Raw genomic sequence first — 22,220 nt, 5'->3', positions numbered from 1 at the left:
GTGTCATTCCATGTTCTTTTACCCTTGAATTTCTTGTAAATTGATAGTTATACATAGAAACTTGACCAGAATTAGGTTTGAATCTTTGGCTCAAAAATACTTGATAGGAACACACGCCATCAGTGTACCTCTTGCTATATAAATCGTGGGTCATACACTGTCTGACTTGCTTTCTTTTTGTAATGTTGAGATTGATTCGTAGGTTTAGGCATTATCAGTCTGACATGTCCATGGTAAAGTTCCATGACAGCCTTTTACCTAATGACTTTAGCGGCTATTGATCAATGTATCTATATCCTCATTTCATTAAGAGCTATAGAATAGTGGTATTTCAATTTTTGGTATCCCTTCTACATTTATTAGCTTGAATTCTTTCATAAAGTACCTCTTGCCCAAATTTTATTTATTTATATATATATATATAAAATATATGGTGTTTTTCCATTCCTTAACATTAATTTCTGAGGTGTTGTATGTATATATTAATGGGTTTGTTTAATCTCTTAAAGTTGTTTTCTGCACCTCTTTAGTTAGAGAGCCCCTCTGTGTCCAGTCAACAGGTTTGGGTTTGTATTTTCTTCTTCTTCTTTTTAAATTTTTTTAATATGTATTTTTTTAGTTGTAGGTGAACACAGTAACTTTATTTTATTTTTTTGTGGTGCTGAGGATCTAACCCAGTGCCTCATGTGTGCCAGCCAAGCCCTCTACTACTGAGCCACAACCCCAGCCCTTCTTTTTTATTTTTTTATCTTTTGGTATAATTTGCATGTAACTTATGTACATTGTCTTTGAAAGCTACTTTGCTTTCTGAAAAGATGTTTGAGACATATTTCCTGCTGCAGACATGGAATCAGCAGTATCTCTAAGGAGTCCTGTTTCATTTTAGTGGGAAATACAACTTAGAACTAGCAATAGGATGCACGTGCTACTGGGTCAGCCACTGTTTTTACTTCTTTTCATAGGAGAAAACAAATTCTTTCCCCTTCTCCACTTTTTTTTAAAGGAAAAATACTTTAGTGCATACCAGTGTATTTCCAGATTAAATTTTGGATTACATAGTTTTTCCTTGATTCCTTTGATTTTAATTGCATCTTATGTTTCATAATGGCATTTATATAATCACCTACTTGCTTTATTCTAATATGTATTTTCATATTACTTACAAACATGCGTACTAATAATGTTACTCAAAATATGATTGTTGAAAAAAGACTTTTGTATTTTTCCGTTTCTTTTATGAAAATACCATGGGATGTACAATTGGTGTTGTTTAATGAAAGTCACTTGCATTGGTCCCCTTCGTTGTGATTTTTTGTTTCATTTGCTTTCAAGATTTAGAGATTCCTTTTTTCTACTGTACTTTTTTATAGTTATGTTTTTACATGATTCCAAAATCAGAAAAGCAAACTAAGGTGTGTTTAGACAAATCTTCATTCTATTCTTGTCCCCTCAACAATGCTCCCTTCCCCTTGAGGTAACCATTTTTTCCAACTGTTTTGGGTTAAATATAAACAATATAAAAAGATATAATATCATATTCTTTGTTCCCCTTAGATAAAAGATACTGTGCAACTTGCTTTTTTTTTTTTAACAGTATAGGCTGTTCTCAGTTCTTTTGATCTTTGCTTTTTGAGTTATTCTGCAACCCTTAAGAAATTTGTACATGTGTTATATGTTTAGTTTAGAGATAATTCTTTTTTTCATAATTTTGAATTGGTGATAAGTTCCTGTGGTTCAAAATTCAGAAATATAATAGAGTGTTTGGATTTCCCTACTCCTCACCACTCCCCAGCATGGGGATTAACCCCAGGTCCATAGGCTTGCTAGGAAAGTGCTGTACCACTGAGCCACATCCCAGCCCCATGATTTGCAAATTTTAATTCCTATATTTTAAGCTAGCTGCTTCCTTTCTTTCCCCAAATGCAACAACTATTATTACATATAAATGTTTTCACACTAATTATAGAAATGTATACATAAAGTTCCTGACCTTTCTTTTAAAATAAATATATATCAAATTAGTTATTTAACAAATACTTGTTGAACCTCTCTTAATGCCAGATACTGTACTGGTTGCAGAGGACACAGTAATGAACAAAAATTTTGTTTGTAAGGAGTATCCATTTTAGAGATGAGAGAGGTTGAATATCTCTTTTGGTATGTTTAAGAGAGGTTGAGTATCTTTTGATATATTTAAAATCTGCCATCCTTGATTTCTATTGTATTTTGGAAAGGTGTTTCATAGTATAGTATGTTAACTTTCTTTAAATAAGTAATTTAAATTATTTAAATTTCTTTAAATAAGTAATTTCTGTGAATTACTTATTTCCACTACTCATTTGTCTTTAGGAGTTTTGAACTTACCAATTTTCAGGTGCTCTATAATCATCGTTAGTTAAACTGGCTTTTTTTTTTTTTTAATATCAATTGAAAAGATTTTTCCCAGGTTTGTCAAAAAGAAAGGTAATTCTTAGAATTTCTAATTCGTAACATATAATGGGAAATAGATGTACTGCAAGCTATAATAAATGGTAGCATTGATTTAAAATTTTTGGTTTGTTTCTTGATTTTTGTATACATTTCTATAAAATTCTTTGAAAAAAATACTGGTAAACTAGAAAAGTGTAGTTATTAATACTTTCTTTGAGCCAGGTGTGGTGGTGCATACCTCATCACAGTGACTTATGAGGCTGAAGCAGGAGGATCACAAGTTTAAGGCTGGCCTCTACAGCTTAGTAAGATCCTATCTCAAAATTAAAAAAAAAAAAAAAAAAAAGGACTGGGAATATACTCAGTGGTAGAATGGCCTTGGATTCAATCCCCAATAGTGGAGTGGGGGTTTGGAAAGCTTCTTGGGTTTGAATCCCATCCTAAACTACTTTTCTGACCTTACACAATTTTTAATGTTTTTGAATCTCAACTTCTTCATCTGAAAAAGAGACATAATAATAAGACATCATCTGTGCAAAGCATTTAGTGATTTTTCTTCTTTCCTGTCAGATGATATTATAAATATGAAAACTGATGGAACCTAAGTAAAAAGTGGTAAATGAAATTGTTTTGGTGTAAGAGTGTGATACTGGGGAATTGTGATATTGAACTAGAGGTACTCTACCACTGAGCTGCATCCCCAGCCCTTTTTATTTTTTTATTTATTTATTTTTTAATGTTTTAGTTGTAGATGGGCTCAATACATTTGTTTATTTGTTTATGTTATATAGTGCTGAGGATCAAACCTAGTGCCCTACACCTGCTAGGCAAGCACTGTACTACTGAGCCACAACCCCAGCCCCTCTTTTTATTTTTTATTTTGAGGTATAGTCTCACTAAATTGTCCAGGCTGGTCTGGAACTTGTGATCCTCCTGCCCCAGCCTCCTGAGCAGCAGGCATTATAGATATGTACCACCTTGCCTGGCCAGTTCTTAAATTTTAACTTAAGTAAAAAAGTTTTTGAATGGATTTTTTATTGTCTTTTGGAAGACAATACAATGGAAGTTTGTATTGTCTTTTGAATCTAGAATTTAGGAAAGAGCTGGAATCAAAGTTTTGATCTTAGGACAGTTTTCTTTTGGTAAACAAGAAATAAGAAAAATGTCCCTATATTTAAAGCTATCCTTGATTTCCATCGTATGTTGGAATTATATTTCATAGTATGGCTAAAATGATATCTGTGGTTTTTGTTTTTTATTTTTATTTTTTCTATTAAGAATACACAGGTGTGGCTGGGCTCTCCACAGCCCATTGTAAAGTTACACTGTCAGAAGTGTAAACAAGAGGTGACTAGAGGCCTTCAGCTCTGTTACTCATTCCTTGGTCCCTTGATACTACTTTCCTCATGCAGAGGTCTCATTACTTTCTCCTTGTGATCCTTAGATGTTTTCAGTCTCTTAGGTAAATATCCAATTTCTATTTCAAGTTTGCTTTGTAAACACTTTATAATCCTCAGAATGTCAAAAGAAAGAATCAGTTAAATATTTATCCAACTGTACCCTCTTGCTTAGCATCTTGCTCTATTTGAAGATGTAACCTCCCCTGCCCTTGGCTCCCACTCATATCTGAGCACAGAGTTACAAGCACTGGGAAATATTTCAGTGTAACAGTCTTTTAATGGCCTGTTTACTCTGTCCAAATTTTATAATAAGTCATAGATTGGGCATCTTGACTTCAGATGATGTATGGTCTCTACAAATACATTAAAGTATCCCTTTCCCTTTGGAACTGTGCCAGTTTCAGGTTTGCCTCCTGGAGAAAACTGCCTCAGGGGACATAGAGATCTTTGGTATTGTTTTTTCTTTTTTCTTTTTTTTGCTTGTTAACTCAGGAGGAATTTTCCTCTTTTAGAAAACACTATATATGAGAATAAAATTTGCATGGCAAATAAATTAAGAGAAGTGCTCATTTTAAAAATCATACAGATACTTTAAAGATTTGTTACTTTATTGGCCTTGTGACTTTAAAATCTGAAATTTTTGGTTGCTATACAGCTCTTCTTAAAACACATTGATTGTATAAAATGTGATATATATTCATTTTCTGGGGTATAACTTGCCATTGTGTCGTAGTATGAAGCCAGGATTTGAAACTAGCACGAACCCTGTATTTGCCCATATAAAGGGAATCCCTGTTAATGTAACATTGCTTCACATTAATTACAAACCCTGTGTCCCAATGAGGAAGGAATGAGGAAAACACCAATGACTAGAACCAAGAATGTGTACTGTTATGTGACAGAACATTCATCTAAGCAGATGATATGATTTGTAGCAAAGTGGGGCACAACCACCTTTTAGTAGGAAATGAGATGCAGCATAATATCCTACTAGTGCCATAGTAAAATGTAGGAACATACAACTGGGCCAACTCACAGTGCCCAGCAGATCAGGCTTCTATGGGTGAATCAAGTAGGTAGCAGGAAACTGTGGGTTCTTTGCAATATTGTTTTACTTTTCTGCTTGAGTTTTCATTCTTTTAACTCCTTTATGGACAGTTCCAGAAATTCTAGTAGGTGAAGTACACCATGATCATGAAACAATTGAGAACCAATGGTTTACTGTGCTTCCTCTTCTGAGTTTGGTTCTGTTGTATAGTTGAGGATAGCTTTCTGGCATTGGTAAGCATTTATTCTGTCCAGGCCTCAGCTGCTTCTGCTCTAAGATGAGCAGAATCCCACAAAGCACAGTCCATAACAAGATGGCTGGAGCCCTGGACTTTCTGGTTTTAAAGGCTATTCTTTTCTGACCACCCTGCAGATCCAGGACTCTTTACAATGTCGTGGTTAGTAATGATAGTGAGAACTTACATTGGTATCATAAATTGGTGTTTCTAAAGTACTTTCACAAGCTTTGTTGCTTTTTGAATTTCAAATATCTGAGTTACAGGTAGGACAGGTATGATTATAGCATCAGCTTTATAGATAAAGAAATTGAAGCATAGGATGTTGGATCTACCCAAGAAAATAAGCGCAGAAAGTTTGACCTGCCTAAGATCACTTAGCCAACACATGGTAGGACCAGAATTCAAACCAGGTTTTGACTTCCAACTCCCTGATATTTTCTTAGAATGTAGATTTTTTAAACAGATATTTGAAATAACAAAGATATATATTCATAGACAAAAAGCTTTGTATTCTGAAATTTAAGGTAATTTTTCCCAGCCTTTAATTAATGTAGTTCTGTTTGTTTCTTTTGTATAATAATTCACAGGGAATTAACATCATAATCCCCAAATGATTATTGAGCATCCATCTGTTGTTGGCTCAGTGTTGGGTACTCAACTACAAATTCAAATGGCCATGTAGGCCTTTTTAAGTTTCCAATTGAATAAACTCGAACAGCACATTAATACATTGAAAGTTTTCTTTTAAAACAGATCTGAAAAAACATTTGCCTTAAACAATTCTTTTTTTTTAAATATGTTTTTTGTTGTCAGTGAACCTTTTTTTTTTTTATTGATATGTGGTGCTGAGAATCGAACGCAGTGCCTCATGCATGCTAGGCAAGCGCTTTGCCACTGAGTCACAGCCCCAGCCCTTAAACAATTCTTAAGGAAAAAATTATATCTTCCTATATAATTATATTAAAATTATATCTTCCTTCCAACTTCCTACCAAAGCAGACTATTTGATAGGAAGTAGGAATAATCATAATGTTTTGTAGAAATTGTATATTTCTCTTAATACTAGTGAAAAACTGTTTGGCTGTTTGCCTTTAGGATATGAGAAAATGAGAAAATCAGAAATGAGAAAATCTCAAGAGGCCAGGGATATTTGGATCTTATGGTATTTTTTAGGACTCTCTATAATGTTTCTCATCAGAAGAAACCACCTTCAGGAAACCTTTGCAGTCCAGATGTTTTTCACTGTGCTCAGAACAGTCAGAAAGCAAACTGCCATCCTTGTCAGAGAACACCCTGTGGGTATTATGTGTCGCAGCTTAGGAAGAAACCAGAAATTCACCTCTGTCCCTGGAAATTCTCTCTCTGTCTAAGGGCAAGCAGTCAAAAGCATCTCAGATCATTTAGAAAGGAAGTTAAATTAGGATGTTGAACTAGCTAAAAAGCAAATCACAAAAAAATTGGTAATGCTCATTCTGAAAAAGGAAATGTGATTTAAAGGAAGTTAATCTGAAAAGTTCAGAGCCACAAAAAGAGGCAGTAGTATTTACAGAGGATCATTTCTATTGTTCAGTGAATCTCTGCTTCCTTTTGTTTCTTGTTGTTAAATAATTTCTGTGTGTTCCTCAAACTCTTCTTTCAGGGGTCTGAAGTTTTTGTCTGCAGTGTTCCAGGAAACATGCAGCTGTCTCACTGCAGAGCTGCCTTCAAGGATGAGCCATTCCCATCAGGCTCAGAGGCCTACATTCTAGTAGGGAGCTCCAACTCTTGCCATAGCACTCTCTGCTACAACCAGAATCCTAATCCACCTGGAACATATGCAAGTTTTGAGGCAGGACTTTTCTCTGTATACAGCCCAAAAGGTTTCTGTGTCGTCAGGAGGGCTTCTTTCCCCTTTTCTACCACAAAATTACCAGTAATAATAGTCTCAGCTCCTTTTTGGAACATGGAGAGGTAGCAGTAGATTTGTGCTCTTTGTCTTGCTGCCTCTCTGCCCTCTGTGTGAAACAGGAAGGGTGAGCGTTTCCTCTGATCTGTGCAGCACACCTCTCCTCAGCATTCTGTCATTGAAACCACTTCCTTTAGGTCCAAACAATCATGATCTGCTCTCTTCACTTTTCAGTGATTTCACATCTGTTTCAGTACCCAAGGTGTGAAATCTTTTTTTTTCTTAGAGATAAGGGTAAGTAAAAGGTAGTGAGCCTAAGTTAAGGACTGCCTCTCTGTGGCATACTTCCTTCCTCCTATTGAGGTGAACACTGTAAAGTAAGGCAGTCCGGATGCCCAGAGTGACAGCTCTAAGTCAAAGCACTGGGGCTGAATGCATTGGGGGCATACTTGTAAACCCAGTGACTCCAGAGGCTGAGATAGGAAGGTTGCAAATTTGAGCCCAGCGTTAGCAACTCAACAGGACCCTGTCTCAAAAAACAAAAGGATGCAAATGTGGTTCAGTGGTTCAATCCCAGGTACCAAAAAATAAAAAAAAGGACTGGAGATGCAGCTCAATGATAGAGTACCCCTGAATTCTATTCTTTTTTTAAAAAAATAGATTTTATTTTATTAAATACAAGACAGCAGAATACATTACAATTCTTGTTACACACATAGAGCACAATTTTTCATATCTCTGTATATAAAGTATCTTCACACCAATTCATGTCTTCATACATGTACTTTGGATAATGATGTCCATCACACTGCACCATCATTGCTAATCCCCCGCCCGATGTCTTCCTCTCCCACGCCTCTGTCCTAACTAGAGTTCATCTATTCCTCCCATGCTCCCTCTTCCTATCCCACTATGAATCGGCCTTCTTATATCAGAGAAAACATTCAGCATTGTCTTTTGGGGATTGGATAACTTCACTTAGCATTGTCTTTTCCGACTCCATCCATTTACCTGCAAATGCCATGATTTTATTCTCTCTTATTGCTGAGTAATATTCCATTATGTATATATGCCACTTTTTTAATCCATTCATCTATTGAAGGGCCTCTAGGTTGGTTCCACAGTTTAGCTATTGTGAATTGTGCTGTGGTAAACATTGATGTGGCTGTGTCCCTGTAGTATGCTGTTTTTAAGTCCTTTGGGTATAGACCAAGGAGAAGGATAGCTGGGTCAAATGGTGGTTCTATTCCCATTTTTCCAAGGAATACTACACCAATTTGCAGTCCCATGAGCAATGTATGAAAGAAATCAAAGAAGACCTTAGAAGATGGAAAGATCTACCTTGCTCTTGGATAGGTAGAATTAATATAATCAAAATGACCATACTAACAAAAGCACTATACAGATTTAATACAATTCAAAAATCCCAATGGCATTCCTCATAGAAATAGAAAAAGCAATCATGAAATTCATCTGGAAAAATAAGAGACCCAGAATAGCAAAAGCAATCCTTAGCAAGAAGAGCGAGGCAGGTGGCATCACTATTCCAGAACTTAAACTATACTACAGAGCAATAGTAACAAAAACAGCATGGTATTGGCACCAAAACAGACTGGTAGACCAATGGTACAGAATAGAGGACACAGAAACTAACCCACAAAATTACAATTATCTTATATTAGACAAAGGTGCCAAGAACATGCATTGGAGAAAAGATAGCCTGTTCAATAAATGGTGCTGGCAAAACTGGAAATTCATATGCAACAAAATGAAATTAAACCCCTTTCTCTCACCATGCACAAAACTTAACTCAAAGTAGATCAAGGACTTATGAATTAAACCTGAAATCCATTCTTAGTACCAAAAACAAAAAACAAAAAAAAACCCCACCGGTTCACAGTGTTTTCTCATTAGTACATTTTGGCTTTGAAATGTGATGACTCTATAAGCTTTCCTGTTAGTGCAGTTATGGTGATGAACAAAAGTAGGAAGTAAACTTACTGTGTTCTTGGAGTTTTTTGATAAATTCTAAATTTTAGAAATCCGCTATGTAAATCAGTGTAATTTTGTATGTATAATTTTATCTTTTTAAAATGAAAACAAATAAAGCCTCTTTTAAAATAAACAAAATCACCATTACCTCCTACCAAAGCATACCATTTGATAGGAAGTAGGAATAATCATAATTAAGCACAGTGAAAAACACCTGGACTGCAAAGGTTTCCTGAAGGTTTCTTCTGATGAGAAACATCATAGAGAGTCCTAAAATATACCATGAGATCCAAATATCCCTGGCCTCTTGAGATTTTCTCATTTCTGATTTTCTAATTTTCTCATATCCTCAAGGCAAACAGGCAAACAGTTTTTCACTAGTTTTAAGAGAAATACACAATTTTTAAGTGGTAATCAAAACTAGAGATACATCATTTAAAAGATCAAAAAATGAAAAGTAAAATTAGCAAAATACATAGCAAAACCAAACGTAATAACATAGTTATAAAATTACTAAGCTTAAAATAGAAAACCAAGTGGATGTTTTTTAAGATGCCTAACTAAAAAAGGCATGTGACTAGTCTTAGAATTCTCATGTTAGACTTGTACTAACTTGCTTCTGAGACTCTGGGCTAATTTTAGTTGAAGATGTCTAGAAGCAAGTTAAATTACCCAGCTGTTGAGTTAACTCCATCTCCTTCATGTCTGTCTTAGCTGAACATTCCGAAGCCAGTTCATACTCGGTGTTCTAGATATGTGGAGAGAACTTTGAAATTCCTATAATTGAATTCATACTGGAACTGGGTAGAGGGTACATTAAATGTCATGGGAAAAGTTTTTTTTTGTGTGTGTGTGTATAGTATGATCTCAAACTCAGCTGCTGTTGAAAATGGATATAGTTAAACGTAGGAATTTTATTATAAAGATAGGTACTTTAATTGCATTGGTTTCAGTATTTTAAACATCAGATATTTCATATGTAAGATGCCTTCAAATACTAAGTCTCCTCATATATTACAACTAAATTTTTCACTAACATTACATGGATTGAGAAATAATATTTTTAAGACTGGAAATATATCCCGTATTTAAAAAAAAAAAATTCTTAACAACTTTGGAGAGTCAATTTTATTTTCCCTGACTACATGAAGGCACCGTTTTCTTAATGATAAAGTCAAATTACATCAACTTAAACTAAAATTGTGTTGTGTGACCAATGAAACTGATTTATATTCAGATTAAGTATTAATGTGAAAAATCATATCTATTTTTTAGATAGGTAAACAACTAAAGGTGAATTTTGTTTGTAGTTTTTAAATTTTATTATATTAAAATAAGAGAATAGAGGCTGAGGTTGTAGCTCTGTGGTAGAGTGCTTGTCTCACGTGGGCAAGGCCCTGGGTTCGATACTCAGCACCACATAAAAAAATAAGTAAATAAAATAAAGGTATTGTGTCCAACTACAACTAAAAAAATAAAAAAAATAAAATTGGTTTTAAATATCTTTAAACATTCTTAGCTGAATTAGTCCTAAGCTTTTAAAGTTTTAAAGCAGAATTTAGAAATGAAATGACACTTTGAAACAAAAGTATCTCAACAGCAAACTTTCTTTGATATTTTGTTGACTGTCCTTCCTAACATCCTCAAAAGCAATCACAGTGGTTGAAATTTAATCGATATTTGTTGAATACATAGATTTTCACCTCCCTGCTGCCTTCCAAAATTTTGTAAAGATATACTAGAAAAAGGGAGTACCAGTCTACTGACTGTCCTTGCCAGTGGTTTTAGAAAGTGGTCTTTGAACCCTTGGGTTGTCCCTAAGGTTGTCTTACGGGACCACAAATTTAAACAACTTTCATAATATCACTAAGACATTTGCCTTTTTCATTTCATTCCCCATAAGTATGCAGTGGAGTTGCTGGAGACAACATGATATGTGAGATCCTAGATTGTGTACTGAAGCAGTTATGAGAATTCAGACATAAAAAAAATTACAGAAATGTAAAACAATGCCATTCTTCCACATTTTTGTTTTGGAAAGTAGTTATTTTCATAAAACTGTTGTTTTGGTTAAGTGAAAAAGTTTTTTAAATTGTTTTTTTTTAATTGTTGAATAACAAAAGATATAACTCACGTTAAAAGAAAAGCTACTTTTTGGGGTGAAGTCTTAAATGATTTTTCAGAGTAAAAATAGTTTGAGTTAAAAAAGTTTGAAAATTGCTGATTTATACCAATAAATTACATTGTAGTTTTTTTTTTAATTTCGTTGGTGAAGCAAAATTTATATGTACAGCAAAATTCAGAAATCTTAAGTATATGATTTTGTAAGTTTTGGCAAATGCACATACTCATGTAACATACATCCTAATCAAGATGTGGAACTTTCCATCACTTCAGAAAGTTCCCTCTGCCTTCAGTTGTCCCTATCCTCCATAGACAGCAACTGCTCTGATTTCTGTCACTGTAGATTAGTCTTGTCCAGTTTTAAACTGCATTCCAAATGGAATCATACAGTATATACTCTTGTTTTCTGGGTTTTTGTTGTTTGTTTATTGTTTTGGGGGGAGGATTTCTGGGGGGGTTCCTGGCTTTAGTCGATCAACACTGTATTTTTGAGATTCATCCCTACTTGCATATCAATGTTCATTCCTTTTTATTGGTGAACAGTATGCAGATGCTTGAATATGCCACAATTTGCATATATGTAGTCTTGTTGATGGACAGGACATATAGATTGTTTCCAGTTTGGAATTAGAAATAAAGTTGCTATAATTTTTTTAAAATTTATTTTATGTGGTGCTGGGGATTGAACCCAGGGCCTCATGCATGCCAGGCAAGCACTCTACCAACTGAGGTATATCCCCATCCCCACTATAATTGTTTTTATAGATATCTTTTTTGGACGTGTTTTCATTCTTGTCATTTTGTAAGAGAATTCTCAGGTGCTAGGGGAAAAGGGTGCTTTTTAATTATCATTCTTTGTAGTTATCTATAACACCAGGAAACATACACCATGACATTATTGCAAAAGTGTGGAACACAACCTGCTCCAATTCAGTTGCTAGCACTTCCCCCTCCATCCCCTCACTCTGTTACAATACTGTTCCCCATGTGCCATTTTACCTTCTTGTTACCAATACATGAGGATTTCAGTTGCTTCACATGCTCATGACCTGTGGTGTTCCATGGTGTCTCACTATGGTTTTAATTTACTTCCTTCAGTGATTTTGAGCACTTGTCTGTGTGTTTATTAACACTGTTGTGTCTTCCTTTGTGAAGTATCTGAGGATTTTGTTCACTTTAAATTGGATTATATGTTTTTATAATATTGATTTGTAGAAATTCTTTATATATTTGGATACCCATCCTCTTATGATTATATGTATCATGAGTATTGGTGTAACTTACCTTTTCATTTCCCTAATAATGAATACATACCTTTCTTCTTTGTAAAAACACGAGTTTTTAATTTTGATGAAGTCTGCTTTGTAATTTTTCTTTCAAATTAGTGCTTTTTGAGTCCTCACTAAGAAATCATTACCTTCCCCAAATGTTTACTACTCTTATGTTCTTTAGTATAACTGATGGTGTTTTCTTCTGGTTAACTTCATCAGTATCTTTGATGAGAATGACAGAAAAATGGAAGGTGTTAAAAGCACATCAGAAATCCTGTGATGTGATATTTTAGTTTCTCTAGGTGCATAAATAGGCTTTTGTTATTGACTATAGAAGAATAGTGCACTGTAGGACAGTTTACTCATTTAGAACCCTAAGTACAGAAAACCAATAGCTGTAAATTTATCTCAGCAACACTGTCTATAGTTCTGACCAGCTACAGATCTGCTGTTCACTGCAGGTTGAACAAAGCTTAGAATCTAATGGGAATAAAGTTAAGTAAATCTGCAACAATAGGATGGTATGTTTTTTTTAAAAAATGAGTGGTAAGTAAGAGTGTCTGCAGAAACTGTTATCCTTTTAGATAGTGAGAATAGGTTTCGGTCTGTATGGTTCCATATACCCTAACCAGGACAAAGAAGGGGTAGAAAAAGAATAGCAATTTTCAATAAATGTGTTTGATATTTTTCAAATGACTTGGGATGATCTTAGTAGGCTTTACACACATCATTTCCTTTTTTAATCTTTTTTTTTTAAGGATAGATTTGTGAACTGTGTCCCAAATGAACCATATAAAGATTTTTACAGTATTTTGATGCATAAATGACAGTACTTTATTACTGCAATAATTTAATCTATCTTCATTTTAAAATCTAATCTTCAATTTTATGAATATAAATGTATTTATAGTTTATTTTTAATGAATTAATAATATAGAAGACTAGTTTGGGTGTTTCATAAAGATCAGTAGGGCAATAGAAATTAAAAGATACAAACTGTGTTCACTAAGATTAAATTTAAATTGGGACTTATAGAAAAAAGGATTGGGGGAAGGGCAGAATAATTCTGATACTTGAGAAATGATGAGTATCTGACAGTTGCAGATAGATATACACACATAGATAGCACATGATAAATACACATGTACACATACAAATTTTCATTATTAATAAGATTTATTAACAAGTCTGTTTCTCTGTGAAGTTGTTTTCTGAGATGTTTGGTTCATCCTTTTGATCTTGAATCAGAGCTAAGAATTGAGTTGTGTTTTGCTTTTCAAAATATCCAGATGAATATGTTGGTACTTAAAATCATGATTTCTGCAGAATATTTAATAACATTGAACAAATGTTTATTTACATGCAAGTGAAAATGATTTTGAAGAAGTTGGTTTTGAAAATATTTTTTCAAGAAGTAGTTTAGAGACAAAAAAATGTTCACTGTGTTCTTTATCTCAGTTTCTCCTTATTCATCTGTCTCATTATTTCATTGTTTTTTTTTCCCCCTTTGGCTCCTTTTTAATTTAAGAGACATGGTGTAAAACCATTTCTTTTAACACATTTAGTACCTGTCGTGCCAAATTCTCAGTACCATGGCGAATACAGAGGAGAAGCTATATTCTCCAACCTGGGGGAGTAGGGATTACTAGTGAATGGCAGATATGTGCAGAAAGAACAGAGGATGAAGATAAGGAAAGAATTGTGAAAATTAAGCAGAGCCTGGAACTAGACAGCCTTGTTGTTCTAAGAAAATAAATGTTGATGTTTCTTTTAACATCCTATTGCTGACAATGTGAGTATGAAATTATTCCTAAAACCTAGGTGCAGAAGAAAGGACTGAATGGAAGAGCCATGCTTTAAATTTCCAAGGATATATTTTGTAGAAATAAGTACTCTCAGATCTGAAGACAAGTCAGTTTCAATATAATTTAATAATGCCAATTGAACGATTAAAGCACAGTGAAATTAAATGTGGGAAATTATTTTTGTGTATTCTCTTTCATCATTTCAATTAAATGCAAAATACTATTTGGACAGAATTGGCCTAACACTTTCACCCATGTCATATGACATTAAAACAAGGAATATACCAGTAAACTATTAAGTAACAGGAAAGAAAGGGACTTCACCAGGTTGGAGTCCTTCCCAGGTTGTTTCATTATGCCTTAAGGACAGTTTTTGTTTAAATAGAATCCTTGTTTAATATCTCCCATGTCCTAACCAGAAGTTCTGAGGGAGTAGCTTATTAGTTTGAAAAATCTCAGGTTGTGTTGATATCAAACCATAAATGAGATCCACTGCCTGCAACACTCATCCTCCTTGTGCAAAACTGCTTCATGTCTGCTTTTGTCTTGGCTTAATAGAAATAACTTTATACCTGCCTTTCTGTGAAAACCTTTCTATAGTTATGAAGACTATTCCATAAGTAGCTACTTTTCTAGATCACCTTTAAAACCATAATAATTATACAGAAACTAGTAGTAATTTTAAATCTTTTACAGCTCAGACAGAAAGACAAGATGGTTTTTCCTAAAATAGCCACTGTATAACAACATCAGAATTCACTTTATGTTGACAGTTTTTTGCCTGATAGGCCCTGGACTGAATGTTTCCTATCACTGGTCAAGTCCCATATTAAAAAAAAAAAAAAATATATATATATATATATATATATATATATATATATATATATATATATATATAGAGAGAGAGAGAGAGAGAGAGAGGGGTAGATAGATATATAGAGATATATAGATAGATATAGATACACATACATAATCCTGCACACAGGAGTATGTATGTGTTATTGGAACAAAATTTTCACTAACAATAGCTACCGTTGCTAGATATATTCTATTTCACTTTTTAAAAAATGGTGCTTATATTAGCCATTAAATTGAGTTGACAGTTTGCAGTTAATGATACCCAGAGTTTATAAAACACTGCTCTGTATGCTATCATTATAGCCTTGGAACCCCACCAAGACCTTGTGAAATATTAGCATTGTCACTTTATAAGTGGAAACATTAAACTTGGAGAAGTTGGGTAGTTACTTGTTCAAGTTTACACAGTCAGTGTGAAGAATCCCAGTTTTATCACTTCTTTCTTCTGTGGCCATGCACAAGTTATTTTATGGGAGTGCTTAATTTATAGAACTGTTTTAAATATTGAATGAGGTGGTGCCCTTTAAGTGATTAACACAGGCTTTAAAATGGAGTAAACATTTACTGAACATTAGCCATTAGTATTCAAACACTTCATCCTGGTAGAGCTCATTTAAAGTTAGCTCAGGGAAATTTTGATGTCACAGCACTTCTAAAGTACTGCTTAAAAAACAAAAAAAACAGAAAAACAAAAGACCCATCCAACTCTGAACTTGAGAATCAATGATCAGTGGTATTTTAAAATGAAATAGGAGTTAAATAAAAATTGTAGACTACTGTTAAGATTCCTGGAGGCACACGTAAAAAGATTGTTGAAGGGAGAATTCCTCTGTCATGTAAGAAAGGGAACAGAAAGGGCTCAGAGGGCATGGGAATCCTAGAGTCACAAGGGTCCAAAACAGAAATAAGAACAAACCCCTTAAAGAGACCTCTGCTTTGTAGAGTTGCAATCTTGAAATAGATGTGTATAGTTTGTCATTACAGAATTGAAAATTTAAAAAAAAAAAAAAAACTGTTGGTGGGAGAAACCTTAACCAATATACACAAAAGTTTTTTTAAAAAAGTCATTTCTATAAAAGTCTTGTTTTTTCCTTTAACCTGCAAATGTGGATTAGTGATGTAGTTCAGTGTAGAGCACTTGCCTAGCATGTGTGAGGCCATGGGTTTTATCCCCGCACTTGGGGTAGGGGACAGGAGGCAGGAGAATTAATACCAGCTTACTTACACACACACACACACACACACACACACACACACACACACACACACACATTCTGTCCTGGTATCTTAAAGTCTCACAAATTGACAGGAAAACCCAGAGATATAAATAGGCAGCTTATAGATGTGTAAATTCAAATGTTAATAAACATAGAAAGATGTTCTAACTGAATAGTGGCCAAGGGACAACAAAGTAAAATAGCATGACAGCAACACTTTCTAGTAGGCAGACTGAAAACATAGACAAAGCACCTGTTGACACCAGTTGCTGATGGAGGGGATGTGGGAAGAAGGGTACCCTCATAGATGATTGGTGAAATAGGAAATTGCTAAAAATTTCTCAGAAAGCAATCTGGCATCTTTGGAAATAGGAGACAGAGATATTTCAGTCTTACTCCTGCTACTCTATCACATAGAATTGAAAGCATCAGATTTAAATAAGAATATAATGTATTGAGATATTTTGGTTATGTTGTTGGTTTTGGCAAAAGAACAAACAGTGAATGCATTTCATGGAGAATGACTATATATTTTGATATATATTATTCTTAGATAATATTATACATTGATTAAAAGAATATTTACCATTTAATCTCAACAGATTCCCATAAGATATAAGTGAGAAAAGCAAGCCATAAAGAATTATGTACAATGAATATTCTGTCCTGGTATCCTAAAGTCAGAAAGTCCTTTTGTACACACATGCATGTTCTGTATGTAACTACTTGGGAACATGGAGAAAATAGAAAAAGAGCTTCTTTATAGCATTGTTAATAGAGTGGTAAGCAACAAGAACAAAGGTAATATAGACTACATAAAAAATTACACCAGGGGGCTGGGGGTAACTCAGTGGAAGAGCACTTGCCTAGCATTTGTGAGGCCCTGAGTTTGGTCCTCATCCCTGCAAAAACAAAAATTTTTTAAAACCCCATCATTCATGATATGCTATTTATGTAAGATTACTTGTGTGCACATGTACATGTGCCTAAAGACATAAGGAAGAAAGATGTGTACACTTGTATCTATCAACTTGAAGGGGTGTACATGATATATTATTTAGTGAAAAAGCAGTGTGAGCTATAGGGTAATATTTCAATAAAAATATATATACTTGCATATGCAGAGAGAAAAATGTGGAAAAGAGCCCCACGTTGTTTGTATTGGAGCAGGCAGTAAGACTAGATTTGCTCTTTATCGGTGGATTATTTCGTTTGTTTTATAATAATGTATTATTTAGTAATTTGAAAAATAGCCACATATTTTTTTGCTCATTTGATTTTATGTATGTGCTTGAGAAGAATGCTTTTTTTTTGTTGTATATGTTTTGGTTTAGATATATAATTTTTTTATTCATTAAAAAAATTCAAGAATGAGATTACCAAACTTTGTGAATTAAGACATTTAGCTTTCTTTTGGAGTGACTATTTAATGAATGATGAAGTGTTTTTATCTTGCCCATTAAGACAATATTGAAAGATAGCTGTTACTTTGTTTCACTTATAAAATATAATGATAATAATCTTCCTAGATAGGTGATACTATACATAGAATCATATTAGACTTGGAAAAAGTAGGTGGTGAACAAAATATTTATAATATACAAATTTCTCTTAACAAAATAGGCAGCTGTCTAGCTGTGTAGCCTTGACTTAGGAGATTTGCCCCAGGTTCTGCAGCGAGGCAGCAGCAGGAGTGTGCTGTGGCTCTAGTTCCCATCCCACAGGTTTTGTTTATGTCCTCCATGAAAAAGACTCCCTCATACACACATACCTAAATATAATGATTATTTCAGTTCAGTACAAATATATGTATATGTGTGTGTATACATGTTTTATTTATGTGTGTGTGTGTGTGTGTGTGTGTGTGTGTAAGACGTTTATTTGGATGGATAGATAGATAGATAGATAGATAGATAGATAGATAGATGATAGATATCTACATACCCAAGGTCCAGAATAACTCATGATGTGCCTCATGAAAATTAGTGGGCAAACTTGAACAACAAGGCACATTTGGCACCCATTTTTAGCCCAAGCTTCATTTTGCTTGCCTTTGTTTCATCTACTGTTTTTCTAAGGCTCTCGGTGAGCAAGCAGTGTTGTGGGTACAACCTAGCAATCCATGGATCAGAAAGGCAGTAGGCCTGATGTACAGCAGGTGTAGTGGTCTAGTCTGTATAGTTTTCATGAATGTGCAGAGCTGTCCAGCAGAGCCTTTCCTATGGTTTCTGCCAAGTCTCCTTTAAAGACTCGGGGGAAGGGCTGTGTTCTCCTGACTGTGCCTAACTTTTTTTGTAATGAGGATTTGAGCCCCAGCATTCTTTAGTTACACTTCATAAATTCATTTGGTTTGATTTGGAGTCTGCCTACAGCAGTGGGTAGAAAGAAAATAATAGTGGGACATCAAATGGAGCCCTTTCCATCAAGTAAGAAAACAACTCCAAGGAGACTTTTCATTTAAAACCAGTTACTGTCTTGTTGTGTGGATAGTCATAATGTCATCTGTATAGTCCAAACTAGAACTAGGCATAGCACTGTCAGTCCCTGGTACAGGGTGCTTTCTCTCTGTGTGAAGGGAAAAAAAGGAAGCATAGAATGTAGGATAATGACCCTCAGATCAACTTCAGCCGGAGAGAATCACTAATCTGTGGGCTCAGCCTGAATGTTCTGACTGCTGCCTCTTCTGTGCTGACTTCTGCCTGAACTAAAACCACCACCCAGTGTCACTGGGAACTTCTCTCCTTTTTCATTTCTTTTTTCTGGTGGAGGGAATGGAATTTTAAAATCTAGAAACATCCTTTTCAATGCCAATCACTTTTTAAAAATGTAATCTTCCTATTTTTTTTTTTCAGTTACTCTCTTCCCCCCCTTAAATAACACTGCAGAAGATGTTACATTTTGTTGATGCTCAAGCTGTAAACTGTTTCAATCTAACTTAGACTCTCATACTTGAAAAGTTTTTTTTCTTCCCCCACAATCTTCAAAGAGTACATTCCTTTTGTTTTCAGAAGTAATTAGAGAACCAGTTTGTCCAATAAAGTAGCCATTTGTGGCTTTTGAGCACTTGAAATGTGACTACTATGAATGAGAAACTGAACCTTTGCCATATCACATTTTAATTGATATAAGTTCAATTGTATAATGAAGCAGTATATAATAGTCCATTAAATACAACTATGTTCTGTTAAGAGTAGATTTCTCTTTAAATGTTGAAAATACTAACTAAATTGAGGTACACTCCAAATGTAAAATATACAGTGAATTTTGTAGACAGTATGGAAAAATAAAATATTTCACTAATACTTTTTATGTTGATTACATGTTGAAATGCTAATATTTATATTGGTATAAATAAAACATTAGTTTATTGTATTCCTTTTTACTTCGTTAATGTGGCTACCACCTTCGTGTTTCTCTGGCAGGCTTTTCAACTCTGGCACAGTTGATATTGGGCCTGGATGATCTTTGTTGTGGGGCTCTCTTGTTCGCTGTAAGAGGTCCAGCAGCACAGCCTCCCCCTGCAAAAGGGCCCTTTCAGCCTCCAGCCTCCAGCCTCTGCCTGAAACTCTGCTAGAGGTGAAATCTCTGGGCTCCCATTGTTGGAGTTAATTGCAAGACAGGTCTTTACGTCAGCTATACTAACATGAACTTTCACCAGTAGTCCTAGGTTGCTCGTAAACCAAATTTTTTTGAAAGAGGTAACATCTGCCAACTGGCTTCATAAAGTCCAAAGCTTATTCAACAAATACTTAAACTCCTGGGCTGGGGATGTGGCTCAAGCGGTAGCGCGCTCGCCTGGCATGCGTGTGGCCCGGGTTCGATCCTCAGCACCACATACCAACAAAGATGTTGTGTCCGCCGAGAACTAAAAAATAAATATAAAAAAAAAAATACTTAAACTCCTATTCTGAGTTAGGTGTTGTCCAGGGCAGGCTGGGCTGCACAAGGCTACATGATGTGTAAATGATGTTTGAGTTCTTGGGAGTTTACATACCTTTTGGGGCCACGGAGTCAACAGATAAGCAAAAAACCTATGTCACATGTTGATCAGTGCTGTGGAGGATGAAGCAGAGTTGCATAGTACTCTGGTGGAGGGTTTACAGAGATGGTACTGTTACTGCCATCCCAGGCCTGTCCTCTGATACCCCAGAACCTCTTTTGTGCCTAGTATTCCCCAGACCTCCAGTTTCTTTGGGTTCTTTTGCCATTTCTTACAAGAAATGTTTTCCAGACACCTTTGCTTAGCCTCTGATAAGTTCTCCTGAGTGGAGGGAATTAAGATTCCTTTTAGATATGGCACCTGGATCTGGATTCCAGTTTGAATTGCCCTTGGAGATATGTTGGGTATTCTGTGCTTTGACAGTCTGCCATTGTACCTGTCCTGGTAGCCCCATGAGGCTATTGACCTAGATTGTGGTAATACCAGGAAATCTGAACCACAGCTTGTGTATGGTATGCCTGTCCCCAGGCCATTGTTTTCTTGCTGCATCTGATCTGTTTATTGCACACAGTGTGTGGATGTGAGTGAGGGTTTGCACTTGGCTCTGCATGTACTACAGTGAAAATAACATGGATTTTATGATGATCACTTACCCTTTGAAATCCCTTTTCTTTACTCTTCTGTTTGTGCTAGAAATATACAGTGTTTCAGATTGTCTGACTTATAAATGAATCATTTTAATTTTTATAAAATACCACAAAAAGTTATGTGCATAAAAATGAGTATAGAGGATGTTTCCAGGGTAGGACTCTTTTTTTTAATTTTTTTTTTATTATTAAAGAGAGAGTGAGAGAGAGGAGAGAGAGAGAGAGAGAGAGAGAGAGAGAGAGAGAGAGAATTTTTAATATTTATTTTTTAGTTCTCGGCGGACACAGCATCTTTGTTGGTATGTGGTGCTGAGGATCGAACCCGGGCCGCACGCATGCCAGGCGAGCGCGCTACCGCTTGAGCCACATCGAGCCACATCCCCAGCCCGGGCCTCCAGAATATTGTTGTTTTTCTTGCTTTTCTGCTGTCCTTGTCTTTAATCAGAGCAGTAGGACACATTTAATGTAAACATTAATAGGGGGAATTATAGCCCTCATTCAGTCTTCACAATGCTTATTTTGGGTTCACAACTTCCTAGATATGATTTTTTTCATAGTCAGGAGATAGAAAATTTAGCTTACATATATCTCCAGAATAGTGTTTTACATGCACATGGTGGATAATGGCAGAGATCTGTATTGCTGATAACCATTGTTCATGTCACAGAGATCAGCAGTCTTGGAAAATGGGGAATGTGATTTAAATACCATCTGTGGCCATTTATCCAGCAGATTGGTTAGATGACAGATCTGCCAAATGAGCAGCGTTTGTTCCTGACAAACCAAAAGAATTTTACAATAGATAATTTTAAATAATATTGTTTATTTTAAAATTTCAAATTTTATTAACTTTTATAGTCAAATTAATGTTTAACGTAGAGGTTCTTTTAGAAGGTACATATCTTTGTTTAATATTGTCTTTAATATTTCACATACATATTTTCGAGGCCACAGGAAAACTGTCATCCCTTGCCATAACTAGGAAAAGAATGAATTATTCAGTGTTTTAAAAAGTTGGTGTGAGCATCTCTTGCCCTCCTGACCTGTGATGCTGCTCTGCTTATCTGTGGAAACGGACTCAGCACCCTGCCCACCACCAGGCCTGCCGTGCCTGGACTGTGATGTGCTGTTTAACCAAGCCACAGAACTTCTGCTGCTGATAGCCACCATCCCTCTGGCTACTTCCAAACCTCTGCAGCAGCTTCAAGGGTGCTCTTTCTGTCAAGGTTTATTTAGTAAAGGATTTTCCAATATATCCAGAGTTGCTCCATTTTGTTCAGTGTCATTGTCCTGGAAGTGCTATATGTGATATGGGACCTAAATTTTACTTTAACATTTTATTTACATATTTTCGAAGGCATTTTC

General features: G+C 35.1%; 1 protein-coding gene across 7 annotated transcripts in view; it reads left to right on the top strand.

Annotated features, from left to right (window-relative positions):
* Nucleotides 1-22,220, top strand: part of OSBPL1A (oxysterol binding protein like 1A) — a 217,301-nt gene that overhangs the window by 160,810 nt on the left and 34,271 nt on the right. The window lies entirely within an intron of this gene.

This window comes from Spermophilus citellus (assembly GCF_964194105.1).
Source record: "Spermophilus citellus genome assembly, chromosome: 12".
Classification (NCBI taxonomy): Eukaryota; Metazoa; Chordata; class Mammalia; order Rodentia; family Sciuridae; genus Spermophilus; species Spermophilus citellus.
Note: the sequence above shows the minus strand (reverse complement) of the source record. Positions and strands in the feature narration are given on the sequence as shown.